Source organism: Oenanthe melanoleuca, chromosome 8 (genome assembly GCF_029582105.1).
Source record: "Oenanthe melanoleuca isolate GR-GAL-2019-014 chromosome 8, OMel1.0, whole genome shotgun sequence".
NCBI lineage: Eukaryota > Metazoa > Chordata > Aves > Passeriformes > Muscicapidae > Oenanthe > Oenanthe melanoleuca.
The window spans coordinates 11,457,910-11,480,855 of record NC_079342.1 but is presented as its reverse complement, the minus strand read 5'-3'; the positions used below and the strand labels follow the sequence as shown (position 1 = coordinate 11,480,855).

At 40.7% G+C, this 22,946-nt stretch overlaps 1 long non-coding RNA gene across 1 annotated transcript in view; it reads right to left on the bottom strand.

Moving 5' to 3' along the window:
• Window positions 1–21,560, bottom strand: part of LOC130256400 (uncharacterized) — a 48,165-nt gene extending 26,605 nt beyond the window's left edge. Inside the window, exons 1-2 of the long non-coding RNA XR_008841104.1 lie at window positions 21,445–21,560; window positions 10,346–10,538 (exon numbers count right to left, since the gene is read on the bottom strand). This is a non-coding gene — a long non-coding RNA (uncharacterized LOC130256400). The remainder of the gene's footprint in view (window positions 1–10,345; window positions 10,539–21,444) is intronic.
• Between the last annotated feature and the right edge of the window lie 1,386 nt (window positions 21,561–22,946).

Below are 22,946 nucleotides of genomic sequence, written 5' to 3'. Positions count from 1 at the left end.
AGGGGCTGTGAGCCAGAGGCCAAGGTGCAAACAGCCCTCACACACAAACCACAGTCCTGCCATGTGCGACCAGGACACGTGGAGCTGGCTGCTGGCACATCAGCAGTCCCTGGAGGGGACATAAATTAGGTCCAGGGTCTATGCAGAGGGTCCAGTCAGTAGCAAAAGGAGGTGGAGCTGGAAGCAAGACCACAATGCAGACCCAAGATGCATCCAGGAGGCAGGGCCAGTGGAGACAAGCACACTGACAAAGCTTGAGCTGAAGCACAGCCCCAGGGCCAGTGGCTGCACTCAGGGTCCCAACATAGTGGTTCAAACCTTAACTGCTCATCCCCTTGCAGGAGGCTGTTACTATTGTAATCCTATTGCCTTTATCATCATGCTTCCAAAAAGAAGGACAGCTGCCTTAATACTTCTTTCTCTCTTTTAAGAGAACAGTTTTAAAACCAGCTGTTAGGGTAATTTAAGCTCATGATGTCAAGTAAATTGACCATGCAATTTTTGGGGTTTACTTCATTTATACCTTTTAAAACCAGCCTCAGGGACTTAGAGTTGCTGCTCAAGTGAGTATTTCATTGCTTTAACTTAGTATTGAAAACATATTACTGTCATCTCTCAATCTCCATTTGGGACTTTCATACAAGCTGCTTCCTGCCACATCACACTCATTAATTTCTGGTTTTCTATATAAGAAGCCCCAGACCCGCATGTGCCTGTTACGTAACCCCTGTAACAGTCTGAGGGATCTGGGATGCCGAGCAGCCGCAGATGAGTGAGAGGTCTTGGCAAGCTCGGAATTTACTTCCTGTGAAACTGGAATGCAGAGCAGCTTGTTGGGCTTTGGAGTTTGTAAAGCAATTATTCCACTAAAGAGTCTGTGAAAGGAAATTAAGGCAGGCATGGAAGCAAGCCTCCTACCAAGCCAGCAGAGTGGGGCTCAGCTGAAATCAAGTGTTCTAAAGTAGGTCAGGACACCATACTGCACCTATAAGTGGTCACTGTTGTCAGATCACCTGTGTGTCTCAAGGCTGCAGCAGAGCATACACGAGCAGGATTCCAACTGATCATGACTAAGTCAGCCTGTCCTGGTCCTTCTATTCTAACTCCTATCCCAGCTTCTCTATGCTCCAAATATTTCCAAGCTACTTGATTTCTAATCAGGTGTCTGCTAAGCACAATTAAAGGGGAGCTAGGTTTACTCGAGATCTACAAAGGGCTGCCTTGTTCTCAAGCTCTGGCACCAAGGACCCCAAATGTTTCCAAACATTAGGAGATGTTGCTCAGGACGGGCTGCCCAGCCCTAGAGTCCCAGATTAGGACAGGCCCACTGACCCTGGTAGGATACCTGCCCTCTCTGAACACTCAAGACCACAGTGGAAATAGAGTGCATTAAGCAATGAGAGACTCCACAGAGGATCCCACATGCTAAATTCAGAAAATATTTACAAATCCCCTGCCCCTGAAAGAACTGGGCTGAATTGCTGCACCAAATCATGAACTGCCACGTTTGTTAGTGGAAATGTAGAAACATGTGTCCACTCCTCCCCTCCAAGACATGTGGTTCACATTCTTCATGAAAGCTTGAGAATAACAGTGATAAGAAGTTTCACACTGCTTAAGACAGTGTTATCTCCACCCTTGGGGACTCCATAAGGGAGCAATGGATAATTTGAATTGGTTTGATTTAATAGTTTGATTAGATGGTTTTGAATAAATTTTACAAACAAAGTTGCAAATTCTTTTAAGCTTAGCTAGTACAGAAGGCAGAATGGATGCATCCAACTCATACAAAATTCCCTGCAAAGGGGATTGCAATGGTATTGGCGGCAGAATCCATACACCTGCTATTCCTGGTAGACCAGACCTTTCAAATCCCACTTCTCCTTACATTTCATCCTATTTCACACCAAAGCAAGTGCTCCAGTTACCATCAGTGTCACTTGTAACAAACTGTTCTGTAGTAGGCATGCATTAGTGACCCTCCTCATTTCTGCCTCTCTAAGCCGAGATTACTTTCCTCAAGCTAGAACACAGAGCAGCTCTTCATTATCAAAGCAGGATCAAGGAATGATAATTTCTTCCCAACCTGAGGGTTCCAGCAGTCTGTGCCACCCAGCAGGTTACTGGTGAATGTAATCTCTTTTCAGTGCTGATGAGTCCATGATGAACAGAGTTCATCAGCACAGAGTCCATGATGAGCAATTAACATTCTTGTATTCCCTTGTTTCTCACAAGAGTGATCCATTTGCTGTAAGAAAACAACACACTGACTCCTGTAGCTCACATCTGCTTCTCTGCTGTTTCCCTGTGACCTGGCACAGGAGTCACCACCTTGGACTCCAGCTGACCAAACTCCTCCCATGCTGATGTGGTGGGAAGGGAAATACAAGCTCCTCCACCCATCACTCCCCATCAGCTTTACTAATTTAAAAAACCCTAAGAATTACCTAGATCTGTTTGTTTTGTTAAAGTTAGAAATCATATCCTCTCTGGTTTTTTGACAGATAAAAGGGGTTTTGTATTTTAAAAAGAGTCACTTTTGTAAGTGAGATTAGTAACTTCAATTATAATCTCTAGAATACCAGGGTTTCTTAATTTTTTCTCTTCCTGAATTAGGAATATAAATATGTCACCAGTTAAGGAAAAGATCCAGAAAGAGTTAAATAGTCCTTGTTCCCCTAAAGATAATGAAAGTGCTCACATGAGACAATTTTGAAGCATAGCAGATTTTTTAAAACATTTCTTTTGGCTTAAAATATTTAGAATATGATTCCTAATTTTCCAACAACACAGCTGTTATATGTCTGGCTTTTAACCCAAATCTGTTTGTATCATACTAAGATTCCCAGTGAATAGCTGCAAAACCTCAGGGTTGATTGTCTTCAGCATTGAAAATTTATCCTGTAATCAATGTATGTTTGTAATAGATTACTTCAGTTAAATTTCCTTAATTTCCTTTGAGGATGCATTCTGTCAAATAGATGTTTGATAAGATTAGGGGTAGCTCAAGTCCCTAGCCCAAAACCTGAAAGTGAGAGTGTTGGCCAGCGTCTCAATAGGAAGTTTGCATTTCTAGAGGAAAAAAATCCTGATTTATCAAAAGATCCTCATAGGGAAGAGTTTAATTTACCTGAATATAATTGATTTTTATAATCATCAGCATTCAAAAAATTTAAATTCTAAAATATTTATATCTAGTGCCTCATAGAAAAAAATCAAGGAGGGAGACTTCTAGTTCTCTTGATCTTTTTTGTACTTCTGAAGCTGGAATCAGTCAGATTTTCTCAGTTTAACAAGTCTGTTTATTTCTTTGAGCTACCAATGAATAGGAGGAAAAAAACCCAAACTCCCTCAGTATCTCGCTTCCATCTGAGTGCAGGCTAAATCAGATTTAGCCAACAACCTCCTGACAGGGTGGAGGCAGTGGGAAATACTTGGCCATAGTGATTGTTCCTGACAACAGCTGCCCTGAAAAAAAGTGATGTCATACTACAGAGAGAATTGTGGGTGTTTCTGTGTAGGGAAAACCCACAAAAATCTGATATTTGTTCAGTAATTGGTGTTTATAAATCTAAGCAAAATAATAATAAACCAAATAATAATATGTTAAACAAATACCAGCATGTATCAGGGATCCCATTTTACCCACCTCTACATGTCTGCTACCATGGGAAGAACTGTGTGTGTTTCCCCATTCCTTTCATGGTGATAAAGCTACTTTAACCCATCTAGGGCACATATGTAACACATGCACATTCATCCCAGAACCTTAATCTCTCCAAAAGCGTTGTGCACAATCAGAAGATTTCACAGATGCAAAAAGCCAGGACCACTGTCCAAACTCTGCATCTCTCATCACCACTGTGTCAGGGTACAGCCTCTCTGTGCAGGCCACCTCTTCTTAGATGATAAAGATGACTCACAAACAAAGATTTCCTGAATATAGACCTTTCTTTGAACATGACATTCACGGTAGAGACATGTCAGAGCACACAGTGCCCCAGCCATCACAGAACAGTATTTCCTGAGAGTATATTTTCTATCAGAAGTGCAAAACAACAACAGAGTCTTTCAGCCACAAGATCCTGGCTTTGTTGGACAACACCAACACTGACTCACTTGTGCCTTCTGCTGTTGCTGCTATTCATGTATTTCTATAGTTTGTGCACAGTTCCATAATTCCAAAGTTCCTCTTTGCAATTCCTGTATGACATATAAGGCAAAGTATGCTGGCAAGCTGATGTGACTAATCTCTTAATTTCTTTGCTCTGAGACTCTTCCAGAATAGATTTTGCTAAGTTGTCTATAGACCCCAACAACAGTTCAGTTTCAAGTTAAAGCTTAAATAAGGTAGGAATTGAAGGGTAATCCCCATGTCCTACAGAGAAATACCATAGACCCTTATGGACACAATACAGCACAGTTTTTAGTGAGTTTCCTCAAATCATACAAAGGATCACTTGAAAAAATGAAATGTATGGTTTGTTCAGCTGCTGGTTTCACTATGTTTACTTTCTAGATTGTGACAGTAAACTACAGATTTCAAACTCCTGAGATGCAATGCCTGAAGGATGCAGCAAAAATATCTTTCCTCCAGAAACATTCTTGGTTTATGAGGATCCCTCCTGCAGAAGAGCATCTTCTGCCCTCTCACCTCCTCCACTCTGTCACACTGGCACAGCTGCTTTTTTGACCTTGCTGCAATGTGAACCACTGACACCATGGAGCACCCCAGAGCACCCCACTGTGTCCCCCCAGAGAGGCAGATCATCACACTACTGCACGAGCACAAGCTAGGAGATAATGTACTATAAGGAGGGCATAGGAGTATGAAGGGGCTAGGCTTAGGAGAGGCATGATGTTTTCCTGATAGGCCTTGCTAGAAGACCAAATGCATCCAACTATACTTTCAAGCTCATTTAATCCAAATTCATGGATAACACACAGCCATTGAAAAGGACACATCAAAATCTATGCATGTATAGAGAACATATAGGACCACAATTCTATGGTTTCCTTGTTTGCAATTTAAAAAAATACAAATTATCTCCTTTGCTCTGCTCAATGCTTTTGAAATCATATTTTTCTGGAATTTTTTTTACTGGTTGTACAACTGCAGCTGTGCAGGTGGTGAATTCTGAAGTTTAGATCGGAAATAGCTGATTAAGAGTTTGATTTTTTTGGATAAAATAACAACACTGCCAAGGTGGTTTAAAACCAGCTCACTTTCCCATCCATCCTCACCTTTGAAAATATAGCAAAACAGTTTTGCCTACATTATTAAGCAAGGAGTTCTACATAAAAGTAAACCTGTGAGAAACATCTCCTCCATTGTAGAGCACTAGCACGACTAGGGTTGTTCAGCTCTTCCTGGTTGTTTCAGGCTTTCCCATCTCTGTACTTTCCCAGTATCAATGATATTTATCTATTAAAAAAAAAATAAAGGAAAAAAAAAAAGATAAAAAAAGGGAACTCTGTCTCAATTCCAAAGACATAACACTAGTTTTAGCATGCTGCTTTTATGTGTTTCTGGAATCTTTTCTAAAAACATACTGTGTCCCCACAGAATATTTTCATTTGTGTCCAGAGGAGCACTGGGTGCAGAACACTAAGAAAAGACAAGAATTGTTGCTGTACAAACAATTTGTTTATAGTGAATATTCTAGAATTTGCCTCATCAAATAGTATCCACTGGAGCAAAGCTAGGTTAAAGTAATTTGGCTGATGCTATTCTTCCCACTATTCCATTCTACTCAGCAGATGAATATTGTCTCTTGAGGATTTCTTGGCTTTGCAGAAATTCCAACACTACTGTCTGGTGCTTTGAGTGTTATAATCCAATGAGTCCCAGCTGTTTATTCCCCCATCCAGCATTTTCTTTCACTCAACACACCCTTCAGTTAAACAACTGATACATTACTCCTTGCATATTACCTAGTAGGCCTTGGGTTTTGGCCTGATTTCCTGCAGGAAGGAGGTTTTAGTGATTGTACTGTTTGTACATCTCTCGTGTTTATCCAAAAACCCACTTTTGACTTTTTCTACCAAAACTGCTGAAGAGTAGAAACCTCTAAGATGGTTAATAGATGGCCCATTAGACAGACCCAAATTTCTTGCCCACAAGGGTTCTATCTCTAGTATGTATAAAAATACATATAAAATAGAAGAAACCCACCTGCAGGCATACTAGAAAACCTGGGAGTAGAAAGCTTGAGGCAGGGCATCAACACCCAGCTGGATCTCCACACACTCACCCTCAACTCTGAGCATACTTACAGGTGTAAGGCATGTCCAGGCTTTAAAATTTCCTGAAGTGAAGCCACCTTGTACATTCTACCGGCAAACTCCCAACCACTTGAAACACACAAAAAAACCACAAAATCTTGCTGTTCACTTTCTTTTCTGTTGTCTATTTTCAGGTTTGTTGTTTTTTCCCTAGGTTTTCAAATATTTTAAGTTTGGTGCTATTGCTTGTCTCTCTTTTGCTGAAAAAGACATCTCACTTTGCCATTATATTTTACAAGGCTTTAGCACTGAAATTGCTTTTCATATAAACAGTGTCGCCAGTTAAAGATTGCCATTTAACCATGACTGATTAATTTGCAGATGTTTGCACGGGAAAGGTCCTGCACAATCTGCTTGCCCCAGCAGTACTTTCTTTTTTAAGCAAAAACTGCTAACACTTTGAATTTCCTCTCATTTAATAGTTTAAAATGTAGAATGCAATCCAATCACAGAACTATCTATTCCCATTTTTTACAGTTTGTTTAAACTGTACTGCTTTCTGCTGCGTTACTCCATAAATGGCATGATTTACAACAGAAAATACTGAAACTGCCTTTATCTTTTATTTCCTGATCCCTTGCATTACTTTGTTCTATTTCTAGTTAACACAAGCCTATTGTAGCCAGCAACACTGACTGTTGCTATGGTTTTGCACTCCTTATGTTTTGTTTCCATTTTCTACTGGTCCTTTTTCAGTTATTCAACATGTTTTTAGTTGCTTCATCTATGATTAGTCTCTTTATTGACTCATTTGCTTAGGTATCATTTGGACTCAAATAATCTGATCACATAGCTGGAATACTTCCAGCCATTTGAAACAATATTTTAAGGTATTATGCTTAGAGTTAGATGGCAGTCTAGCTCTTAGTTTGCTTCATTTTCCTCTTGGGTGACTGCAGGGAATGAAGCAAACTTCACATTTTTATGGTTGTATGGAAGGAATTGATCTGCAACTGAAAATAATTTTATATCTTATGCTCAGATAGACAGAAGGTCAGGATGGAGCCTCTGTAAAATAAAGTGAGCAAGCAGCCCCCATTTTTTTTCATGGTTCTAGCTTCTGGTATCTGGCAGCTAAGACACTGGTTCATTTTCTGACCTTGCCTGGAGAACTCCAGGCTCAATCCTTTCTTGGAATCAATCATTTTCAATAGTTCCAGCTATTACTGTGGAGTTGAAATCACTTCAGAGCAGGCCATTTTCACATCCAGAAAGTAATGAATGCTTCTGTACTTGTGACTGTGCCTTATTACAACATGCACCTGACTCTGATAGATGCCTTGAGCAAGGTTGGACAAAAAGAGGAAAACTAGAAAGCAGAAGTTGATAGTGTTGGTAAAACTTATTGCCACTTCTGCCAAAGCCAAAGATATTACCCCTACTCACCACCACTACTACAGGTCACACAATCACAATACTAAAAATAGCAGCAAAACTTATATATCGACTTATATAATACTATTTTCAAATCTGCAGCCAGAGAGTTCAGCCTTCAATATTTCAGGCCAAACTGCTTTTCACACACAGACTGGCTGAAAATACTGCTGAATCTTTGTTTTTATCTGTCTCTGGCACAACCCAACCGTTTTCATGTGACATTTGCTATCCCAAGGGCTCCTCATTTGGCTAAGTTGGACCGTGGTTGCAAAAACTTGATATATACTAGATATAAGATAACCAAGAAGATGATTCAGGTTATCCTGGTGAGCAATCATTGTCTAACCAGGGATGCTTTCTGATTTATCCATCCACACTATGTTTTTTAACACTTTCCCATCCTCATCCCACTCATAATTACACTGCATGTGTGGTACTAACACCTATGGTACCAAAACTGAATCAAAGAATTCTGCTCTTTCCCACAAATTAAGAAGTTTCCAAAATGCAATTATACTTTACTTTTGATTTCTTAAAGTTCTTAAATTTCGTTGTGCAGGATTTCCATACTATTAGAGAGTAACTTGTATCTTCTAACTCTTTTCTGTGGGGGTTCTTTTTAAGGAATATTGTGAATTGTACATAACAGGATGGAGTAAGACATGAATATAGGTATTCCCAACTCCACAAGATAAGGGAGACTGAAATTGCACATTTACTCTCAATATTCACGTTGCATTACTTTATGTATATTCTCTAATATTACATTTTAAAGACATCTGTCTCATCTGTTCTGAAGATATTGTGTTCTACAAATACAAGCATGCACAAAGAACATGTTTGGGCAAAAGACTGAACCAGAAGCTTCCCCCTCCTCCATGAATATCTAAGTATTTTCTTATCAGGGATTCAGAACCTGCCTATTGCAAAGGGCAACAAAATATCTAGTCAAAACCCACAAAACACCCTTTCTAATTATAGGGCTAAAGTTCACGTATGAAGTGTTTACAATTTCATAATTTATGAAGTAGCATATTTTCTATCAGAGTTTTGCAGGGAAAATCTACTTTGCCAGGAAAAAAAAATTACTTTTCACTAGTGAAAAATCACAATGGAAATCCTGCTATTAAAACCACCCTCATAAACACTATCAAAGAATCATACCAAATAAGGCTTGTAAGAATCTTTTATTTAAATAACTAACAAACTATTTATACTTTTGCAAGAGTCTGTCCTATTTTAGTAAATATTTGGCAAAGTTATTTGATTAAGAGAGCAACCTGACCCTCATTTAACATGGTTATTTGCCATAACTTATTCTTCCATCATTTTGGTTTAACTACACAAATAATTTTTTGACATCTTTAGGTTAAGTAATATCTCTCATAACTTGATTAAGATGGATTTGCCAAGATAAGTGGCCAGGGATGTTTGAAACAACTTTTGTACAGACATCCTAGGGCTGAAACCACTTTCAGCTACTTGTTATCCTGTGCTATATGGAGAACAGCATGACTACCTCTTGTTTGATCACTAGATGCATTTTCATCCTCAAAAAAGCCTTGCTTTAGAGGCAATTTTTTTCTCTCTGAAAGCTTTTTAGCAGCTGTGATTTCTGTTCTCTGCTCAGACACTGAAGCACACCTTGTCCCCATGGCATGTTACCTAATGTGGTGCCTTAAAGCAGCTTGCACACATCAGAATGGAAGGAGAGCTTGGCAGTGGTGCTGCAGAGGGCAAGGCAGTGGGGCACCATCAACACCCTGCAGGTGCTGCACTCTGCCTTCTGGGGTTCACCATTCCCTGGGCACGCTGTGCTCCCTGAGCAGCAGCAGCTGTGGGCAGCATTTACAGACCAGCCCCAGCTCCTCCTGCACAGCACTGCCCGTGCTGCTCTCTGGGTTTAGGCAAGGCTACAATGCACCATGGTAGTGGCCTTTTACATATTGAGCTTGACTTTTCTTGAGGAATTTTAAGTAAATGGAAGTTAGGCCAGTCATGCTGCAATACACTTTGAATAAATAACAGACCTCATAATCCAGCTATCTCCACATTCCAAGTACCTTCCTTCTCCTGATGAACTGAACTACCTGGTTTTGGGAAGCCTGTTTAAGAAGCTCATTACAACTTCTAGAAAGAGATTTTTTTTTCATGCCTCATTCAGGTTGAAGTTATCAGGCTCTTGTTAGTGTTAGTATCTTCTCACAATTTCATCTCCAGGCAGGTAAAGGGATAATGCCTTGAAAGCTGAACTTAATAATCAAGTAGCATTTGTGGCATCTTATGGCTTTTGTGGGCACATTCTAATCAGATCAAAATACAGTTATGGCCTCAGAGCATGTTAGGCCCATATGAGATCTAAAACTGTTTTGAGTATCAATATTTTGCATGAATCCCATATCACATACTCTTCATAGTTACAACTTTTCATTCACTGTTTTTGACCAAACCAGATGCTTAAAATGGCAAACCAGTGGCTGTGGGGAACTGTGGTTCTGATTCTCCTGCCAAATGTGAGAGCTGTACAGACTGGGATTTGGGCAGTGGTTTTACACTTGCCTCACACTGATCTGAGCACATGTTGCTGTAACAAGAGCCAATTTGACATTCCCCCCCAGGTAGATTGTCTGGGTGAAAATTGATTTTCCTCCCTTTCCTTCTGTTCCAAACATTTAGTTTTCACCTGTGCCTGTGCCTCCAGTGTGGTTTGCTTGGCAGTCATGTACACGATCACCAGTTCTGACACAAAGGCAGGAACTAACAGGGCAGGTTTTCCCCAGTCTCAGTAGCAGAGCCTCTCATCTGATGAAAGCATCACTGTTGTCGTGACCTGAGCTCCACAGGAACTGATTCAGAGACTGTGCTGGCATCTGCAACTGATGAATTACAAGAGATGAGGAAAAGGACATGCTTTAGACTAGGAAATTTTGCCAATTTTCTTATGTACCTTAATAAGAGAGGTAAATTCTTTAGAGTAATCCTGTTTCTTTCTTGTGGAGAAGATACCGTGTGTAGAAGCCCATACCTTCTTAGCTGTGGAGAGAAGCTGCCTCACCATCTACAAAGAAATGTCCATTTTAATCTCATTGAAAGCTCACAAAATATGAGGCCAGATATCAAAAATTAACTCTTCTAAAACCCTGAGCTGGTCTAATCCAGAGTGTATAAGAAATTGCTCCACAAAAGGCTCTGTTAAAAGCACAGAACGTTAGTTTTAACAACACTTCTTTCCAGTAATGTAGACTAATAAGATGGAGAAAGCAAATTCAAAATCATAATGGAGATTAGCCATCTCCATTGAATAAGCTATTGTTGTTTGTCTAGCAAGCCCTCTTGTAGTTTCAATTCTTTCTGGATATCCTGCTAACTGCTGTGAAGAAGGCTGTTCAGACATTATTCCAACTGTTGTTGCCATCTGTAAATATTTGTACATATTACCAGAGCTCTGAATGTGCAAATTTCTGACAACCAAAATAAATCAAGCTATTTAAGTAAAAAGACTTAAAAGCCAACTGCAACAGCTGAAGAAAATACAAACTCTCACCCTCTCCCTGCAGAGGCTTGTAAGGAAAATGTGCTCATTTCTGAAAATGATCTTGTCATTAATGTAGTGAAGTTTTCCACTCCAGCACAGAAAAGGCATTAAAAGAGATTTTAAAAAGACTAAGTTGTTAATGGGCATCTCTAGCACTTGGGAGAAAGGTCTTAGAAGACCAGCATCAATGTGGAAGGAAAACAAGGATCCAGAGGAAAGGCATATCACAGCTAACAAGCAAGATAGGAGCTCAGATCTTGCTGAAAGAAGAGGGGTGCTGCTCTTTCTCTGCCCCCTCAGACTCCTTAGCTGTCAGAATCATCAGAATAACCTCAAAAGAGCCAAAAATTAGACCTCTCTAGTGAGGACTGATGACATCATTCTGACAAGGATTTCATCAGCTTCTAGTCACAGGCATCTTAGGAAAAGGATCTCTGCAACACAGGTTACTGAAAAAAATTTAAAAGGACAAGGCACCATGCTTTAAAATGTGAAGGTTGAAGAAGTGAAACACCAGGCCAGTTGCTTTTTACCTCTCCTGGCCACAGGAACTGCATATCTTTATTGCCCAGAGGAGTGGCTTCAGCTTGAGAGCACTAAAGAGAGCAAGTTTATAAAGCACTTGTAATCCATTTGCTCATATACCTGTTCTTTCTAAATATAGTGGCTCACAGCCTCCTCCTCAGCTGTATTACAGCAGGAAATTCTGTTTTCTTTTAATGTCATAGAACTTTTATGGACTGATTTTGGACTGATTTTGAAACAAATTTCTCAGAAGCAGATCTTCAGGATTAGCCTTCAGGATTTTTTGGGTTTTGTTCTGGAGATTTGTTTATTTGTTTTGTTTTTTGTGGAGTTGTACATTTGCTGGGAGGTTTTGTTTGGTTGTGGGTATGGGTTTTCTGTTGTTGTGTGCTGGTGAGTTTTGGGGGTCTTTTTACGTTTTTTAAAAGAATTGCATTGTGTTCCAGTATTTACAAAAGCTCCTGAACTGTGCTGCAGAGTTTAAGCACGTTCTACTGCCTGTTATTTCTGCACATCCACAGGTGACTAGGACAGATGTGATGTATTAACTGGCTCAGTGCCCACTGAGGTTAGCTGGAACATTTCCACTGACTTTAGAGAGATTTGCACAAGGCTATTGAAAGAGGCTTTCAATGAGAGAGGAGTTGCACTCTGTTCTTACTAGCATTAGCAATGTCAGACCAAGAGCCCTTTAACATTGTGGACATCTTGGTGCAGCCAAGGGGTGCAAGAAATACAGAGTCCCATGGAACATAGCCCTGCCTTCAGAACTTGATTCTGCTTTTGAAAATAAACTCATTTCCGCTTAAAACAAAGGGAAAAAAGCATAATTTATTTTTTTCTCAATTTTTCCGCAGTGTGGTCTGATAGTCTCACACTGACAAACACTTTCTTTACCAAGAAACAATTTTTTTTCCCCAAAAATCAATTTATGCAAACAGCATATTCCCCAAGACAGACTCTTGCATGCACAAGAGTCTGTCCCTACCCAATGGCACTTTAGTCCAGGAGAGCTGTGGCACTCCTGACTCCTCAGTTTAAAATTTCCTGTAGCCTTTGTGGGAACACAGCCTCCATGCTTAGCATACATGCATGTCTTGTTTTTAAAAAAGGTTTCAATTAATATCCCAGACGAAAAACATGCCCATAAATAAAGATAAAATAAAACCTCACAGGAGAATACTGAATAAAGAAGGGAACAATAACAAGCAACAGGAACCAACTTTTCAAGCTCCATAGGGAACTGAGAGCATTCATCAACATCAGATTCAAGCCATTAATAAGTCTCTTTTCCTGCTCACTTCAAATTAAACTTCTAGCATGAGTCAATATCCAGAACACATGCATCAGATCCACAGGATTATTTACACAATGCTCACACTTCCCTGCAAACTCCAAATCTTTGCATCTCTTGCACACAACTCCTTGCTGTCAGTTGCACTCCTGAGACCAGGCAGATTAAGCTGCCTCGTTAAAAGCCATTCCCAGTGCAACCAAGCTAATTGCAATGAAGTGCTGACAGAGTGCCTTCACATATGAGGGAAATGTGCTGTGGTAAGAGTGAAAGAGAAGGAATGTTAGCATAGAAGGTGATTCAATAGCTTGTCCTTTTCCAGGCCTCGTCTCAGTTAAAATATTTTTGCTTAAACAGGCTCTTCTGAGATACTGTAGGGTTATGTTTTTCACGTTTATTTTCCTTTACAAAATTCTTCAAAATTCTAGGATGCAACTGGAGGTGCCCTTGCAGTGTTCTGGCACAGATCCTACAGAACTAAAAATTACAGCAGGGACGTGTCCACCTTGACACTCACCCTCCAAGAGATTTTGCAGAGAAGGGAGAAGACAGCCTGTGCAGTGTGCTCAGGGCTGACATGTCTAACTTGCTCTGCAGTAGAACATTCCCAAAGACAGCATGAGAAGACAGCAGCAGATATTCCTTCCCACTTACCTGACAAACTCCAGCTCCAACACCTCTGCTGACCTCTAGAGAGGCAGCACTTTCTTTACGAGAGGTGTTCCAAGCCACTTAAATTTTATAACTTAAAACTCAAGTTAACTATATAGAAAAATCTTTAACCACAGGTTATTGTAATTGCCCTTCAACCCTAGTATAAATTGTGAGAATTATATATTGTAAAAATTCCACAGGGAGACTCCCAAGAAGACTGCAACAGTTGATTGATGAGGGGCTTAAGACACTTGTCCCAGGAGGCTCTGTCCTGGCAAGCAGACTGCACCATCCTGAGCTGGCCCTGTCTTCCAAATCACAGAACTGCTGCTTCCCTCAGACTTCAAAAACTATTTGTCCTATTCTGAAAACCTGATTTGCTGTATTCAGTAAAAAATTATTTTGTTTTTGAGACTTATAGGGCTGTGGGTTTTCTTTGGGGGTAATATATATCCCACAGAATTTTTCTCTTGTTTTTCCTAATGTATCTTCGCCTTTATCTTCATCTTTCCTAATCTAATTCTATTTCTGAAGGAAACCTAAAATGTGAAAATTGGGCCTCCATTTGGTCTGTTGTTTTTGTGTTCTCCTTCAGTTTTTCGATCTCCAACACTTGTTTTAGTGCTCAGATTTTCAAGGAAGCCAGGAAAGATTATAGTTCCTGGTATCTGGAAAAAAATGTCTTCAGACAAACCCTGCTCATCTGTTCAGTCTCAGCTTTTTTTTCCATTGGCACCCACAGCCAGGGGGGCACCCTGCAGTGTCACTCAACTGGTGCATCACACACCAGATCAAGGGATTTGAAAATTGTTTGCTTCTTTTTGCAGACCAAAAATTAGTTCTTCCCAAAAAATTACCCAGGTAGATTCTTTTGCAACCAAATGCTTATAAACAACGCATTTTAATTTTAGTAAGTTTTTCCTAGAGCAAAGAGACATCTGTCCCTACCCTTCACATTAGTGCAGCATGGCTGGTCTGCAAGTTTTCTTGTGTGAAGTAATCATCTAATAAAGGTCAAAAATGTAGTAACAACTAAAATATGTACAATAACTAATATAATCTTTCATAAGCACTTAAGAACTCCCGTTGTCTCCTGATGTATTTGATATGTTTCTGCTAATGGCAGCTTATATCAGCAGAAGGTGCCCATGGTGTTTTCTCAGCATTGAATAAGGCTGAACCACACAAAGGCAGAAAAACACAGATTTAAAGATCAAGTATCTTTTAAAAAAAGGCATCACCTAAATATTAATTTGGCGTCATAAACACAAAGTCGACCATTGCCAAAAAACTTCCACAAAAGGAGATAACAACAACCTTCGCATACCTACAAGACACCATAAAACTACATTTGATCTAAATAAAGTAGCTAAATAAATTTAACAGCTCTGCATTTCAAAGAAACAGACACCAGAAGTCACTGGCCAGGATATAGGCTGATAGATGGCAAGACAGACTATTTGAATGTGAACTTGGCTTCAGCAGTTCCCTCGGAGACAGAGCTCTCACAAGAGGCCAGAGTTCTGGGGGCTGCAGCTGTGGGATCCCAGCCCCCAGCCTGGCCAGTGGAGCTGGGGGCTGGGACTCAGGCACAGCTCTCTGGAAGGCAGGCTTGGATGTCTGAGCTAGGAAACAGCATAATGCTAATTTCCATTGCTCAAGGAAAGAGGACATTGTGTACTGGTGTGTGTGTGTGTGTGTGTATAACAGGTTGCACTTCTGCCAAGGAAACACATGCTCCTGCCAGCGTCTCCTAACAGAGCAAGCACTGACTGCCCTTCTGGGCAGAGACAAGAGTGAACAAGAGGAGTCCTGGCACCCTTCTTCTCTCCAGTGAGGGACATTCATGAACACCATTATTCTCATCAGTTGTTTTTGCCAGAAGCAGGGAAAAAAACCCTCTAGGTGCTTAAATCAACAGAGCACATCAAGTGTGTAGGCTAATAAAGCCCTTTATTGCATACTGAAGTCAGACTTAAGTCCGAGTGGTTAATGTGCTTTGGTCAGCTATTTGTTTTTCTCTTAAATTTGTTCCTGACCGCTTCATTTGCGGTGAGGTATTTGTGTCTTTTATTACTTTTATTATTTATATGAGACATAAACCAAACACACTTTCCATCCTAACTGGCAAAACAGTCCAGTGGTCTGTTTCTCTTACACAGAAACAGCTTGGAGGCATGACAGCTATCTTGCCTGTCCTCATGTTAGTCCTTAAACAGGCAAGACTTTCTCCAAGGCCAACTGTCCTGATCCATCATCACAGGCTATCAGCAGGCTCATACCACCAGAGTGACATGATGAAATACCAGTTCCTGGCTAACTTGTGCTTCTTCCCAGCACTGATAATGGTTCAACACCCTCAGACACACCAAAGGTTAAGGACAACCAACAATCTGCCAATCAATTTTGTACAAGGTATTATTCACCCAAGTATGATATAAATCAGCAAAAGCATGAAATAGTGATTGTCATAAACAGAGCTTACATATTGCATGCTAGCCTGGAGCTTTTTGGTGGACAGAAACCCTTCTGCTTTACTTTTTGTTCTACAATGGGGATATGAAATGACAGGCTGATTAAGAGTTTGTTTGAAGTCCATGGTGGCAACTATCATAATTTTATCAGAACTCTTCAGTTTTGTCTTGGGGACCTGTTCAATAAAACCCTCAGTTTTGATTAAAAACAGTAAGTTGTTTGTAGCTGTCCTTGCAGCATTGGTTAATCCTATAGTAACTGCCATGCAGATCAGAGACCAGAAATCCATGCAAAATTTAAGACAGACAAAATAACAGTATATTATAATAAAAACAGTAACTTCTCTTTCTTAGCATACACTTTGACATGGGTTTCAGAACCCACTAGAAAAGTAGGGGAAGTATGTGGAGTAGCTGGGGAAGTACCTTGCTCTCGACTGGGGAGTAGCTTGCTCTCTCTGAACTTTTGCTGCAAACCTTGCACTACAAAATTTCAGCAACTCTGAGTGCATGATATGCAGCTCAATCGTGAGATTTTTAACAGATGTGATCCGAAGGCCTGAAATGTAACATTAACTGGATGCCACAGCCAACAGGGCATGGGGATAAAAAACAAAGGGGTGTTGTGGGAAGAAAATGAAATTTTTCAAAAAAGAGAAGAAACTAAAATAAAAAAGACAAAATCCCCCCCACAAAACCCAATAAAAAACAAATCAAAAAACCAACAGAAAGGTCAGGAGAAAAATGCATATGAATACATGGGGAAATATTAAGAGCATGAATGCCTGAGGGAAGCAGTTAGGGAGAAACACATGGGAGGCAATTAATGTCATGTTATTAATGACATGACAAATTCTCACAACCTATTCAAACAAAAGAACCTGCCTTCCCCAGTTACTTGGAGTAACTAATTTCCACCAGTTCTTGCCATGAGTTTTGGCTAATCCACCAACACGGAAAATACCAACTCTTCCCAAGAGCTGCAGCAGTGTGCATTTTGAATGTCCCTACGCCACCTTTTCTTAGTTGTTAAAATTAAAAAAAAAAAATCATTCAGCTTCCCACCCAAACACAGGCACACGAAAAGGACACAGAGGCTGGGAAATGCACAGACTACTCAATCTCTTAGAAGCTCAAGTGCCCACGACAAGGAGATGGGTAGAGTACTGTACAATATACTTAAGAATCCTCAGACCTGTGATCCACTTTATTTTCCAGGGCAGAGTAAACCTGATCACGGGTGGGGAGGGTGTGAAGATTCAGGTTGTGCTGCTTTAGACAGTGCTGTGCTGCAACACACCTGTGCTTGCACCAAACACACCACCAGCCCCAGGGGAAGAGTCCTAAACCATCAAATAATAATACTGATAGTACAATAAGTCCAGTCTGAGGGACAATTGCTGAACAGAGCACACTCTTTCACATCAGATTTTGTATCCATTATCTCAGAAATACTACAAGAAATTGTTGCTCTAATGGCCTTCTATGCCTTAGTTGATCTTAGCTGTTTCATCCAAGGCCAGGTCGGATTGCCTGCTTCTCCTGGAGTTAAGTGACTGGACTGCTGACTACACTCTACTCATATCTATGTTAGCACAGCAGAGAATTTAAACACTCAGTACACAGCCTTGATTTTTATAAGCAAACATGCATAAAAATCTTGCAAATTCCAATTAGATTATAAAATGCAAACCCTATAAATTACAAAGCAGACCCCTGAGAACAAGTTCAACAGCTTCGGAAGCAATATTCCACTGAGCGATAATTGTGGCAACAAACTCTGTTGAAATTCATGTGTCCTTGTTGGGCTTCCAGCTTTCATTTTCAGATGTAAACAGTCATGCAAATTATGTTGGAGTTTTCTCTTTCCCTAGAGAAAGGGATACGTAGACATTTCCAAAGCTTTGTGAATTCCTTTGGCACCTCCAAGTTGAGACCTCCCCTTGCCAAAGAATGAATATTTTACCTTGTGACATTTCTCAAAAATGTGACAAAATGTACTAGACATTTAGTCAGCATTACATTTGTTAGCATGTTTCCATGAGCTTGACAGTGCCTTGGTCCCCAGCTGAGTTAGTAATCATTTATTCAAGGCTACATTTAAAATGAAGTTTTTGAAAACAGAACAGCAGTCCTGAAATACCACACTTTTTCAACCTTTTGAAACTGTGAGGCTGGAGAAAGGACATTTCAAACTGTCCCACCAGAGGCCATTTTTTGAGAAGAACACAAATTGTGACCATGACAGGGAGGTTTTGGGGAGGCTCTGTCAGGAGGTAGCTACAGCAAGCCTCACTGCAGACCAGTATAGAAACTGCCTGCCTAGCAGAACAGGCCTGAAGTAAAGGCATTTATCCTTTTCTTTTTGTAACTTATTAATTCTTAGGAACATGATGTAATAAGGGCTAGATGATCACCACCCAGTCTGCTCATTACCTTGGAAGAATAGCCTTGACTGCTATGGGATGAAAAAGGGCAGCCAGAACAGGAGGTTAGCTGTACAAGGATTTCACCCAGGGCCTCTGGGTCACAACTGGTGGCCACAAGTTGAGGTTCAGCCCATTCCTAGGTTAGGAGAGAGACACAGTTCCAAGCAAGGACAGAATGCAAACGGGTAACCAAAATAATAGATCACCCACACAAAATTAATAAATACTGAAGTATTTATCTGAGCCATAACTGGGCATTACTATAGACTGATCAGCCAGCTTCTAGGGTTAATGATAGGATAAAGAGGAACTCTAGGGTTAGAAGCACCAGGTGGAACAAGGCACCTAAGAGAGGGAAGGGTAGGCTGTGCAAACATTAGATCCCTGGCAGTCCATTCCTCTGGGGAATCCATAACTGGGGAGTCATAGGCTCAGGCCAGGAACACTGACTCAGGTTCTGATTTGGGTCTAAGGTTTCATCTCTCTGTTACCCTTAAACCCAAGTATAACACCAGGCATGGACAGAAACTTTTTCCACATTCAACAGTTATTTCCTAATCTGTTAAGTCCTTGTGCAGGTTACCCCTCCATTTTGTAACTGCTTTTTGCTTCCACACCAGTTGTAGTCCTTGGCTTTTTCTACTTTTTATCCTAACTGTAACTGGGCTACATTCCCTGACATCACAGGAGCTCTCTCAAGAACTGATTCTTACTGCTTTTTCTCTTTGATAATTAGTCTTGCCAAACCCAAACTAGTCCTGAGCTGTGAGCATGTAGTCCTTGGAAATCTTAGGCAGTTCTACCAACTCAGGGAGCTGATTATCCTGGCTCTGAACATAGGCTGTATTTACTGGAAAGGATATGAGAAATTAGAATATACATTTGCTTACAAAGATAGATCAGCTTGCAGGCTGCTAACATTGCAAGTTGTAAGTACAGTGCTGTTGTAAACTGTATTTGTGGCCATTTTCTTATCTTAGCATTAGTATTTTACAAAGATAAAGCACAAATATTAATGCTGATAGCATTAACTGATTCTATCTTTCAGCCCTCATTTTGGAACCTTGGAGTACAGCTGCAGAGAATAAACAGCCCAGGAAAACTACATTGCAGGCTGGAATACTAAAATAGGAAAGTGGCTGAGATGGTGTTTCTGTGTAACTTGCAGAAGGAAAGGCAACAAACAATGCAGTTAATGCTGTCAACAACTGCAGACCTGTAAACACTAAAATGATTAAGGCAGATGGTAAGAACCTCTTGAAGAAAAACCACAGCAAATCTCTCACTCCAAAAGTAGAAATAGAGATCAGTGGGCACAAATAGCTTATTGTCTGTTGAGTACTTGTCAAGATTCCTTGGGGATTGGATGTATTTTGCAACAAACAACACCTGCAAGACACTACAGAGCCAAGGGATGTAGTGGGTAGAAGAGGAAAGGGATAATGATGGAAATCTTGCTGGCCAAGCTCACCCCTTCCAGGAAACATTACAATACCACATACCAAAGCATCCGGGTTGTTTTTCTTGCATTATCATTTGATTTTCCATATGGTTTCATAATTAGTCACCTTAGTTCATGGTACCATTTCACATCTTTCCTATAAAGTGTTTCCTCAAAGCACTTTATAAGCAGCTAACAGAAACTCCCTAACAGTGTTTTTGTGTGTACAGCAGCAACAGAATTAACCTGATTCTTGGAGTTCTGCCAAAACCAGTGTCTTTCAGGTCTACTTAGCTGGCAAAATAGTATGGAAATAATGAAGTAATAAGTGTACTGATTTCTTTTAATTCCAACGGCATAAAAAGGTGAATTAGTAAAAGTAGGTCTCAGAGTGCAAAAATCTCCCAAACATCTATTGCCTCAACAAGTCAGTTGCCATCAAAGCAGATGTAGTACCTAGGTTACTTGCTGTTGAACAACAGAAGAATTTAGTGAGCTCAGGCCATTGCACAACACTGTCTGCAAAGAAAGGGAGGAATTAGTTTTTCCAGACTTGGAACTGTATCAGAGACAGCTCAGATGCATTCACAGCTGGTTCTTATTGGACCCAGCATTGACGTGAGTGAGCACCAAGCAGCAAGTGACCTGGTGTGTGTTTGTCAGTGCAACTTAGAGCAGACCAGGACACCACAGTCATATAAAAAGTACCTCAGACACAGTTACAGACTGGCCTTTAAAAAAAACCAAAACGAGCAGAATTTTAAAAACCCAACCCAACACACAGATTTAGTAATCTTGAAAAGGTTAAGCAACAAAAAATAAATGTAGCAATGGCAAACATTGGCTGCTCTTCCTGATTGATATCCTCAGCTAAATCTGATTTTGCCTCAGGCTTTCTGCCAGCACTGTGTACCAATTCTCCTGTTTTTATTAAAAGCAAGACTGTGCTGTAAATTAACTAAGTTTATGCTGCACTTGAATCACCCTTTGCCACTGTCCTCCTTTTCCAAACATGATGACATTAGACTGCCTTTGCAGGCCTGTGCCAAAACTAACAAATCTTAGGTAGTTCCTAAGCATTTCAGTGTGGGTAAGTATTCTCAACCCTGCTCTTTTTAGAAACATGAAAAAGTGTACTGAATCAGTATATTTTAAAATAGTCTCAGAGTTTCAAAATGAAAGAAATTTACTTGCTACAGCAGAAGTTATTTGTATTTGCCTATATTCATTTGTTTCCTCTGCTTACCTTTTCTCTTGAAACCTCATTCAATGACCAGAGTTGCTTAGATAAACAACTAAGCATATCCAAAAGAAACAACAGCAAAAGTCAAAGAAAGTTCTTAGGTCAGCAACACTTAAAAATGTCATTGTTTCAAACCACCAGTATTTTGCACAAGCTAGCATTTCTTAAGACCACTTTAGTAACATACCTGGTCAAAGATGCATTTTCCCCCCAACCTAGCGAGCAATATATTGAATTTCCTATATATTAGCAACATTAGAGAGGAGAGGAAAGGAATCACTTGTCCATTCACCACTGAGGAGAATGAGAAACCATTTGCGTAGGACTCCATACTAATAAATCTGCAATGAAACTCTGGCAAGCCAAGGCCATTGGCTGGAATTGCTTTGGCTGCTGGCTGGCAGAGCAGGGTCAGCACCAGCTGTGCCGCATCCCATTGGAGCTGTCAGCCTGTTCCTGCCTTTCCTGCCGGAGCAACGACCCCGCGGCACAGCGCTGTTCCTGCGCGATGCTCCCAGGGAATGCCGAGGGGCTTGGGGAGCAGGCGAATACAGATTTATGCAATACAAGCACTGAAATAGTGTAAAACCACGCCTAAGCCCAAGCAGCTAAGCTCCGCTCTGGGAAGACGAGCTCTGTGTAAAAGCCTCGCCTCGGGCTCCCAGCTCCGCTCAGCGCTGCTCCCGGCGGAGCTGCCCCAGCGAACCCTCCCAGACTGTGCTTCCAGGAGAAATCCGAAGGTACCACTTTGGCGGCCAAGAAAAGGAAGAATAGCTTTAACTTGACCTGAGGACTGGCTTGTCCCCCTCCCCAGCTGGCACAGGCATATCCCTGACTCCCATTCCCACCATGAGCAGGATCGAAGTAATTGTGATATTTTGACTTCCAATTGCAAGTTAAGTGGAGGTGGGCAGAAAATTGAGCCATAACCTAAGCTCCTAGTCCACAAAAATCAGCCTTTGCACAAACTTCAGAGGAGATATCATGGCATGTGAATTATTTAAGGCTTTTAAAGCTGATATTTCACTTTGCTTAACACGCACATTTTTCTCCAGATCAGTTTGCCCTCCAACATGCCCTCCTCTTTCCCTGCTAGCAAAAAAGCATATATTTTTTCCTGAGTCTTAAGTGAAAATAAAGGAATGCAGGGCTTATCTGACATTCTGTTTACTCTTATATATCACCATTGTGTAAGGTCTGTAAATATTTTCCATATGTTGGCTAAAGCAATCCTTCCATTTCAGCATCTGCAAGATCTGTCCATACAGCCTTCCAAATTAGGCTTAATAAATTATTTCTGATGGAAGTCAAATAAAGACAGCTCATTCATATGCCCAACCCCTCACCCTCCCACCTATTTGCTACAAACTTCAAAATCAAGCATATTCATTTTTTTAAGGCTGCCTTACCTTTGGCTGCCAAGCTCAGAGTGGGCTCCAACACTGAAGGTGGTCAAGTCCTTCCCTCTGCACCCTGTACCAGGAAAGAGTCCTCGGGAACAGCCCCAGCTGGGCAGATCACACAACCCACACACAACCCACACACCTGGGGCCCAGGGCAAGTGGAGGCAGCTGACCCCCTGATGGTCATTAAATAAACCTCCACTGGGCTGGGGAAATAACAACAGAAGGCACATACAAGGAGTCCCATTTAAATATTTTGAAAACAAAACACTGTTTTTGGCACCAA